This window comes from Marmota marmota, unplaced genomic scaffold (genome assembly GCF_001458135.2).
Source record: "Marmota marmota marmota unplaced genomic scaffold, marMar, whole genome shotgun sequence".
NCBI lineage: Eukaryota > Metazoa > Chordata > Mammalia > Rodentia > Sciuridae > Marmota > Marmota marmota.
The window spans coordinates 14,893,048-14,903,983 of NW_025999925.1; the positions used below are offsets into that span (position 1 = coordinate 14,893,048).

At 36.4% G+C, this 10,936-nt stretch overlaps 1 long non-coding RNA gene across 2 annotated transcripts in view; it reads left to right on the top strand.

The window, feature by feature from the left end:
* Positions 1-425: 425 nt before the first annotated feature.
* Positions 426-10,936, top strand: part of LOC125615825 — a 46,178-nt gene continuing 35,667 nt past the window's right edge. Inside the window, exon 1 of one of the 2 annotated variants that reach the window (XR_007346424.1) lies at positions 426-1,670. This is a non-coding gene — a long non-coding RNA (uncharacterized LOC125615825). The remainder of the gene's footprint in view (positions 1,671-10,936) is intronic. The other variant, XR_007346425.1, reaches the window with a different exon arrangement.

The window sequence follows — 10,936 nt, forward strand, 5'->3', positions numbered from 1 at the left end:
ATTTCATTCTTCTACGATCCCTATGAAGTAGGTACTCATCCTACCAGGATCTTGCAGATGATGATATACAGTTTAGAAGGGGGAAGTAACTTGAAGGAAGTAAGTGGCAAAGCTGGGATTTGAACCCGAAGCTTCTAAAGCATCACTTTCCAATCTATCCATAATGCTATCTCTAAATACTTCTGTTAAAAGTATGTTTTATGGTTTTCATTTAAGATTTTGGTGACTGCTCCTTAATGATAGTTCTGTTATTATCTTAATCTTTACAATTTTCTGCAATCAAATCATAGGGTCCCTTGAAGGCAGGGACTGTGTCTCCCTTACCTTTGCATCCCCCATGGCTCTTAAAACAAAGTCTCTTGCACAGAATAGGAGCTAAATAATTATTTGTTGAAATGCACTTTATTTCTGTACCTAAATAAAGCCCGTCTAAACGAGTCCACTTCCCAAACACTGAGGTTTTCCTCTTCTTGTAACCATCCCCTTCTTCTTGTTTTGTTTTCTAAAGGTTGATTTTGAACTGGAGGGACACTGCAGTTGTCTTGTCACTTAGCGTGATTTGAAAGTGAGAGTCTGTGTAGTGCTTTAGCCTGCCCTCAGCAATCAGGCCTCACACTCGTGAGGCCCTGATTGTAGGAGTTGCCTTATTTGCATTGATGAGGATGAGCCAGCTGCTAGAGCATACAGAACTGCACCTGACACAATCACGGAGCTCAGGATTAGCGCGGGGAATCAGGAATCCACTGAGCTGCGTGGCAATCTCAGCCCCACATTAGAGTCACTCATGCAAAATGACCCAAATTTGCAATGAGCACAATTAGCCATCCAAAGATGCATGTTAATTTGGGGCCTGATATTTTTTCTACATTTCCCTAAATTAAAAATAATAAATATATGCTTTCCTAGACAAGTCTGGGCATGAAAATAATTCAGAGGATTAGGGGTTTGTAAAAAATGTGCAAACCCCAGAAAATGTGGATTTCTTTGGGCAACCAGCCGCCACCACCACCACCACCACCCACCCCCTGAGGTATTAAGTTTGGCATCAAATAGGGTAAGGGCTTTGTGATGTCATGCCCCTTTTGAATCAGTAGACAACAACTATGTACAAGAATAAAAATAACAATATATGTGGGAAAGAATAATTTAAGCGTAAAAAAGGATTTGATATTTTATGTTATGTATTAATGTTTCTGAGGCTATGTTTAGATCACATGTATACTCAATTTTTCCAGGCTGTCCTAAAAGTATAAGAGATTGTGTTGAATTTTTGTTAAACAGAGTTTATAAATCAAATAGAACATTCTCAAACCCTGGGCTGTGTTTCCATATGTTCACAGTCTATAGGTATTGAAATGCTTACCTATACTTTAGGGGGAAAAAAAAACCCACAACATTTTGCAAAAATTGAATAAATGATCATTCAAAGCAAAAGCATGCAGTTCAAAAGCTAAACCTCCCATTGGAGAACAGAAAATTTAATGAGCTTTTAATGGAATGCAATGCTCAGAGTAGTAAATTATTTGTTAGTTGACGATGCAATCAGCATGCTGATTAAGGTTGCTTGGTTTTTTACTAAACATTAACTGAATGAAAACGGGTAGTCCTTGTTCTGCTTGGGGGGCTTTAAGGAAGCAAATGGACTTTCAGAACAGAGATTGTCAATAAAGGTGAGTGCTCGCCAGGTGTCATTTGAATATGATGATAAAATACTAGTGATAAATATTTAAAAGCATTTTAAATCCACAATGTTCGCCTAGTGTATTGTGGACTCTGTTTAAAGAAACAGTGGGCCTTAGCAGGCCTAACAACAATCCCTCTATCTCTTTCTAGAAAGAAATATCTAGATCTGCTTTCTTTTATTGCAAAAGAAAAAAAAAAAGGAGGGTGGGTATGCTTTGAAAATATAAACCTGCATGGACTCAGGGATCAGGAAATGCTTGGGAGTTTGAAATGTAAACCTAAAAAAGGAAAGAAAAAAGAAAAGGACAAAAATCAAAACAAAGAAAAAATATTCCTGCAGCAAATAAAAGATGACATCTGTTTCTCTGGATAGATTAAGATAAAATTTTAAGCTGTTTCAATATTCTGATGTTTTAAAATAATTGCTATTAGAATATATATAATTTTAAATTTATAGAGGATGGCATTCTGAGGGCAAGAAGTATTGTGATTTTGGAGTTGTATTCTGTCTAATTTAGGAGGTCTGAAAGGTAGTAAAAGAAAAAGAAGAAAAAAATGAAAATAAATTATGTGAATGCTTATTTTTGTTGTTAAATTTGTACAAATATAATTTACTATATTTTAGTTGATATGTACATCAGCCATAAATTATTGCTTCTGAGACTTTGTTTATTAAAACTGTTTAAATTACAAGATTTGTCCCCCCCCCACACACACACAAAGGGTTTTTTGTTTGTTTGTTTTTCTCCCTACCAATTGAAGAATTGTGGGTGTGTAGGTTAATTTTCTTTGAACAGCTACAAAGTTCTTTTTCTATAAATCCCAATTAGTTTCATCATCGGAAATTCTCTGGCGATGATCAGGTACACTTAAAATCCGATAAATAACTACCTCTCACTTTTAACTATTCCTGTTTATGACCCAAGAGGTTAAAAGCCTTTGACTGGCATTTGACTTCTGACCTCATATAAATGTTATCTTATCAGTTCCTGCTTGTTAACTTGTATTGAGTGCTTGTCCCTGATGGCTTTTAGATAAAGGGTTGTGGTTTTGTTTTTTTTTTTTCCTTTTTTCCTTTCTAATATATTTCCTATAGGAACTAAACCATTTGCTTTGTTCTATGCCTAGTGCCCTCAAGTCTCCACAGTAAGCTGCTATAAATCTGTTAGAAAGCGCCAAATATACTTTTATTTATTCCCTACATTATTTCAAATTTAGCTTTATGGGTGGGATTTTTATGATTAAAAACATATTTATCATAATTAATAGTAATGTTACTAGTGATCAAATCCTTTAACAAGATTGAAAAGAAACTGGTTAGCTTCATATCCTCTCTTTTTAAAAAATACAAAAATTAAAAAAATTTTTTTAGCTTTGCATTTTGCACCAGCATGAGATGAATTAGAGAGATAATTTATGGAAATCTTGTCTCCCCAGACTTCAGAAGTCTGCCTAATGAGAGAGTCATCAGTAAGATATATCTTTTTTAAAAAATCGAATCCACACCATGAACAGTGCATTTTCCAACCTTTGGGGAGGTAGGTGGCGGCCTGGCGCCCTCCTTTGCCCTTCTGTCCTAAGAATTAAGAAGGATTTTGGCCTTTTATTTCATTTGCAGCTGTGTGTGTTGTTCACACGTTCAAGTGTGTATGTGTGTGAGTCTAGTCACTATGTACAAACCTAACTACATTTGAATGTTTGCATTTTAATCTCTCTGCATACCTCGATAGCATCATGAGGGTATTCTAGGCAGATGTTGAGGCCTCAGAGGCTGTCTCATTTGCAAATGACCTACAATGTGATTTCTAAACAAAATATTACATTAATTTCTGTGTGGAAAACAGGGAGTAAGGAGGAGGAAGAAGGAAGTGGCAGCCATCTTGGAAGCATTTTGCCTTTTAGCCTCATTCTTACTCTTGCTAAGGCTTAATAGTTAGAATATTATCTTTATTTTTAATTGGCCCTCAGCAGAAAGCAAGAGGCATATTCAAGAGACCTTTGTATTTGTGTTTGGAGTACAAAAAAACTTGTAACCTCTTTGGACTTTAAATAATAACTGCGACTATAGACAAACTGCACCTATTATTCTCTATCCTTCTAAATAAATATACATATAAATGAAGCATATGCCACAGCTTGTAAGAGACCTGTACAAAACCTATTAAGGGAAACAAATGTCTATTTGGACCATTCATTTGCTGCTATCTAAAGAATTAATATGTCAGTAAAGTTATCTGCCCTTCCTCCTCCCCCTTTCTGTCTTTTTTCCCCCAAACACACACTCACATGCACGCACACAAACACACACAGTCAGACCCCCTCACCATGGAGAAATGGCAACCCTGGAAACTTTTTTTTTTTTTAACAGGAATTCCCTTTCTCTTAGATCATAAGTATTTAGCAAAAAGTAAGAGACCAACTTTTACTTTTTATTTTTATTTTATTTTTTAGTGTGTGGAGAGCTGCTATGGCTCTGTAATGTCCCAACACTGCTTTCATCATGCTCATATTCTGGCCAACACATAGGTTTAATGCAATTTGTCCTAACTTTTCATTTTGACCATTGCTTTTCTCAAAGTGGCCAGAGTTTAAAGACTGAAAAAGCAAAGGGAAAAGAAATACCACGGCAGGGGGAAAAACAAACCAACCCCCAAACTGGTGCTGGTATTCAGTGCATTGACACATTCTCAAATGTTTTCTCTGTAGTTATAACACAAAAGCGCTTTCTTCCCTGTTTTGATGTGTTAAAGACGGAAAGAGAGAGGACACTTCGAAGTGGTAAAATAAGTATTTGGAAAGCACAGGGACAGTATTTCTTCTTTGAATGTCCTGCATGTGTCAATAACATGTAGACATTCTATAGTTTAATATTGATTAAATTTTTTTAAATTGAAAAAGGATGCAAAGCTAAATTTAAGCTCATTGTATCACATCCACTAAATTTTCAGCTATCAATGTTGTCTTCTTATTGTGTTATAAGAAGTGTGTCCTGAGCCAAGCCAAGTGTCTCCTTATTTTGTCTCTAAAATAAGGAGAACAAGGATGCTAAGTCCCTCTGAAAAGAGTATGAGCCAATCAATAACAAATTATTGTCTAATTCTGATATTTGGCAGAAGAAACTATAAACTTTTACTTCCTTAATGTTAGTAATCTAAACTAATTTTCCTAGTCAATATTATTTACAGTTTGTTTTACTGAGTGAAGCAAATAAGGATCTGAAAGACAAACAATGACCTGGTTCCTAAACATTCTCCTACTCTATCAACCAAATTCTCTGAGCTAAATCCCAGAGTCCTTTATAATTGTGGTTTGTATCCTGGATTTTGAAAAAAAACAAAAAACCAAGAATTAAATGTGTAAGCTAGATGATTTCAAAACTGACGAAAGCCACATTACCATTCTTCCTGATATGTAAGTCACGTTTTAATATATGGCCATAAATCTTAGTATACCTCGGAAACAAAAAAGTGTTTACTTAAATCAGTTTCTATGCCAATCAAAACAAAGTCCCCCAAAATATTTCTGATGTAGAATTTTTAAATTGTTTTAGTTAAAGGAACAAGAGAATGAAAATCAAGGGCCTTGATTTTCTATATAACTATATCCTTCAGCTTTCTGAAGTTACTTGAGGACATATTTAAAAATATTGTTTCTGTGTTTATATAACTTACCCCAAGAATGTATTAAGAGATGTGGTCCATTAGATTTCTTGCCTCAAAAATTCAAACCTGTTCTATTTGAAAAAAGCAGAAGCTTCTGTAATATTATGGACCTTTTTTGTTTTTCAGCAAAAAGTTGAGAATGTGAAGTAGAAATATTAAAAATTTTAGGACCTAAGTTATTACTGCTATTCCTTTGTGTAGACTGATGCAGATGGTTTTTTAATTTCTTTTGGTTTCTGGCCTCTATTTGGTGTGTTTTCTCATTTGTGTAAATTGGCCTTGTCCCTTCCCACTAGAAGGTTTATTTTGGGCATACTCTTCTTGATAGATTCTTATTCTCACTTCCCCCAGCTTCTGAGGTTGGAATGGCAGGGGGTGGGGGTTCCTTATTTTAAAAGATTTGTATTCAGATTCAAAGATCCTGGGCTTTTTTTTTAATCCATCTGTATATGCTCAAAGGTCACACCCAAGATCACAAACCATGTTTGTATCCTTCTTAGAGGAAAATAATAAGGTAATATCTACAAGCAGTTGATACTAGGGACATGGCCTGGACACACACCTTGTCCTCTTCTTCTTGGCCTTGTCTGCCCTGAAGAATGAATACGTTCATCCCCAAAGTTGATTCTTCGAAGTGACCAGTCAGATGCTAGCAGGTCAGCTGGCCATCCTGTTGGACAGAGGGTCCATAAATCTGAGAAATGTTGGTATGGTTGAAAGAGGAAGGTAGTCCAGCCTGAGGGAAGCCCCCGTAAATCTCTCTGGAAGCTTTGTTCCTGGTAGGGAGTGGGGGTGAGAGTTGGGGTAGCTGGGGCTGTGGGTTGTTATTAATGCCCTGGGCCTCCTGCAGTGGGTGCTAACTTGTTGTGCATGAGAGCTGCCACCACCCTTCCCAAACATCGTCTGCTTGGAAAAGTCAAGCACGGCTGAGCCCTGATTTTCATTTAATAGTCAAAACCAAGATGCATTTGGGCTATGATGATAGGACAGCTCCCTTGAAAAGATTATTTGAACTACAAAGGCATTCATTTAGGACTAGCAATGTTGCAAAAGGGCCTGCTAGAAATTAGCAGCCTGTCCTGGTATTTGGAGAGCAAGAGTGACAACTTATTGGAAGTTCTCAAGGAATCATTTATATTTCACACTCCACTAGGCAGCTGATTTGAGATTGTCTGTTAGCATAACAAAGGCTCTGAGCCTGTGAACTTCAGAAACCTTTCGACCTCTTAGCTGCTGGCATGAATAGCCCCCAGTCCTGCCTATAGAGATCTCCCAAAGCTCCCCTGTTCGTGGCTAAATTGTTAATCAGGGTAATTTAATATAGTTTTCAATATGCCTCATCTCTTATTGGGAAAGGTATTCACAGCTTCCCTACCCCTGAAAAAAAAAAAGTTCTTTTATTCAAGTGTGAGAGGGGCAGCTGCAGACAGACCCCCATCCCTTGCTTCTCCCCCCACTCCTAACTTCCCAGCAGCAATGTTCTGAGCAGCAACTACAGGGAAGGCCAGAGAGAGAAACTCTCCGAATGAGGATCCCTTTGCCTGTACTCCACCCTGAACCTGAAACTCCAGCCTGTTTATGCTGGGAACCAACAAAACAAAAACACAAGGCTCAGCCATAACTGAAACCTCAGAGCCACTTCCTCCATACACATACACACACATACACACGCGCACACTCACACACACACACACACACACACACTCTCTCTCACATGCCACACCCCCTTCTCCACCCTCCCTTTACCACCACCCTTTCCCTCCCCCATCATGTCCCACTAAGCTGCTCCTGTGGCTCCTGACAAAACGCGCCAGACCCCAAGGCCTGCTCAATTTCATTGCTCTCACTCTTAGGGGTAACCCACACCGGCCTGCACACTCCTTCACAGTTATACCCAGCCTGTCTCTTACAATCCACTCCCAGTGTCACATACACTTTCTCTCACCTGCTCCCTCACACACTATCAATTCACATGCACATTAGTTAACTGAAAAGAGTGGAGCACAAATATATTCATTTTAATCCAGTTAAGACCTAAGAGGTCTCATAGGATATTATTCAATAGTTTAAAAACCAAGTATAAAACTCAGATTTTGCTACACTGTTTCATCTCAAAAAGCCTTACCAGTATGGCTTTCTTTCCCTTTCTGCCACTATATGTTCAAAAAATAAAACAAAGCAAATAAAAACTAATCATACACAAAACATCCAGTTCTGTGTAAACACTCTGCTAAAATATTTTTTGTATTCTCTTTTTTAAATGACTATGTTTTTAGTACTCCTGCAAATTCAGAATAGCAAATTCATATAATGAAGAAAAAATATGAAAATCACTAATTATGTTTCTTTAAATTAAAAATGGAAAGATACAATCTCTCAGTATTAGTTTTTATTCCTTCTTTTCTGAACAAGAATTTTAGGACATTTATAAAATATGTCTGACTATTTATTGGTGGCTTCAGTGGCAATGTTTTGTGTGACTGGTGCTCTGTCTTTGTGCGAGTTGAGGCCCTGTGTCTTGCGCCATTTCTTGCTTATGCCCCGTTTTGGTTGGTGTGTTTGTCTCTCAGTCTCCTGGAGCTGGATAAAGGCAGGATCTAGTGCCTGAAGTATTTTCTTTGATTTTTCTCTAGCTAGAGTGGTCCCTGATGGGGGCTGGGAGACTTCACTCACTTGGGATCCTGAGCTAGCATCTCAAAACTGCTGGGAGGTGGGAGACAAATTTCCGTTTACAGCATCAGGGAAAAGAGGATAAAACTTCCAAAATCAGAAATACAAGTAGAGAAGCACACTTAAAACAAATAGCCCAGCCTCTTTCCCAAGATAATTTTTCTTGGAAAAATTTAAAAATAGGTTTTTCTGGTCAATGTAAATACCTAAACAATGCCCACAGGTGACATGCTGAAATAGAAAATAAAACATTTGTATATAGTTATCATATTATATGACGATCTTCAAATCTGAATTTTCCTTTAAAAAAATCTGACAGCTTTAATTTTAGTGTTATGGGAGCTATCAGATTATAAGCATTTTTTATCTATAGTCTGTACATTATTCATTTTAAGAATGTGCTTTTGGTTTTCTTTTATTTTTTAAATAATGATTTTCATTTTCTTGATGTCTTGAATTAGAATATTTAAAAATATTAATTGACACTTATTAAAAATGGATGGATAAATATTGCTGGTTTCTCTAATAAAAAGCCAAAAGTATGAAAACATTCATTCATAAATTAACAGAAATTGAACTTCCAAAAGATGTTCAAAGAGAAAAAAAATATTAGAGCTTCAAACTCAAGAAAGAAAAAATACACAATTTGCATTTTTCAATGCTTTCGCTTAACATTGTTTTCATTAGCCTTTACTTCATTAGAATTTATGATCCATGTCCATCATTACACTTTCACATCTCTGATTTCTGTTAAATTTTCCAACGGAGGTTAATAAATACAAAGGAGTAAAAAGGCCTATTTGCTTTCATCTAAGGTGCTTAATTTTTTAAGGTTGTTTACATTTGCATTTAAATTTTTTTCCATGGTCTTAATTTAAATTATTAAAATCTGAATGAAATTAATTCTATTTGAAGTTAAGAAGTAACAAGGGGATTTTTTTTAAAGAAATTAAATGACACGATTTTGCTAAATTATAACATTTCCTTGGGCTGAGGCCATCCTAACACTCTCTTTTACATGGCACAGTTTGGGCTTCATATTTGTGGAAGAAGGGTTGGGGGGGAGAAGGATGTATATTTGGAATGGTGTTTGACAGGGGGAATGAACGCAGACACCAGAACAATTATATTACAATCCCATTGGGAATGCCAGCACCAAATTTAGCCAGACTGATGGGGCACTGTCTAGACGGTCCCTTTTGTGTATCAGCTGTTTTTTCCGTGCTTTATTGCACTGCCTGAATGTGTGACTTGAACATGCATATGGATCCCAAACATAACCATTGCTGCAACCATACATTGCTGTTAAACTTCCTCTTATTTGGCTAAGAATCAAGGGCTATGTATACCTTCTGGACTCCCCTTACAATGTTTTGTAATTAAAATGTGGCTTCCAGATTAGTGCTCTAACAAAGGTCATAAGACAAAGTAGAAGATGCATAAGCTGTTTCTTTATATGAAGAAACGTACTAGGTAAACATTTCTATCTTCTCAAACATGTCCACCTCTTTTTATTTATTTTTTTTTACTGAAGTGAAAGAAAGCCAGAAAGAAAAGAAATAAAACAATGAGAGGAAAGAGGCAGAATACATGTAAATTATCACCTTTCCTTTTGAAAAGGGCAAAGGATAGAAAGAAAGAATATATATTAAATGTTTACAGTGTAATTAGTGGCAGTGTGTGATCCCCCCTTTTTTTTCTTTACCTCTCTTTATTTGGTAAACCAAACACAGTCTAATGATCAGGGTTCTTATGAAGTCTTAGAAATAGATCTCAAACTCTTTTAAATATATGGTTACAAGGTTGCTTTAATGTTGTTGAACAGATAGGAAATCCCAGAGATATTTCACATGTGGGCGACTGTCAGGACTTTGTTTTGTTTGTCAAGGATGGGGCTTATCCTAATAAGTGAATGTAGTATCCACACAAAACAGTCCTTGTTCAAAGGACCCTAAATAGGATGCACACTCCAGGCTGGTGGGTACTAAGGTTGGATGCTTTTACTAACAACCAAGAATTTGAAATGAACACAAATTAATTATTCCAATCAGAAAGTGAGAAATAGAAAAGCACATTAATGCTAATGAAAGTGGATATCTGATCCACCTCTTTTTATGAAAGGTTTATCAGCAACTTTTACCTTCAACACCAAGAATTGAAAGGTACAGGAAATTGGTATCCCACAAAATGTAAGTCATTATAAATAAAACTCTTACTTTGCATTAGGATCCAAAATGAATCCACTGTTTCAAGAAAGAGGATCTCATGTTTTATAGAACAGATACCTTTTGCCAATATGTACACACAAACTTTATTTGGAACAGGAATTCTACTTTCCCTTTGCTGAAATTGTTTCACCTTAACAGAAAAAAAAAAATGAAAAAGTTACTAATAGAAAAACCATTTTTACATTTTTGTTTCATGCCCTTTTATTAGATTACATCATTAAATTTAGATGTTTAAAATAAAAATTTTCAATGCTTTGCTACTGGAATTTAATAACCACTACCTACTATGGGTAGTGATGATTTTATCCATCTTTTGAGGATTGGAGGGCTAAAAGAAAGAGAAAGTGAATTGCATTTCTAATTTTACTGATAGGGTAAGACCAAAAGTGATCTATTTTTTTAGTTCAAAACTCAGTATTAGCAATTCAACAATCCTAAAATATGACAAGGGACATGGGATGGGGGAAATTTCCTGGTTGGAAGAGGAATGAGGCTTGAACAACTAACACTAAATATGGAGACCTTGAGTAGGCCCTTAAAGGCATTGGTGCTAGCAGCCTCTGAGGCCCAACTTTGGTATGGTAGAGAAAAAAATATCATCAAAGGCAGGGGCAGACAGCAAAAGCAACCAAGACTGAGAAATAGAGAAAACAAGAGGAAAATGGGGGTAGTGGGTGGTAGGGAGTGGGGGTG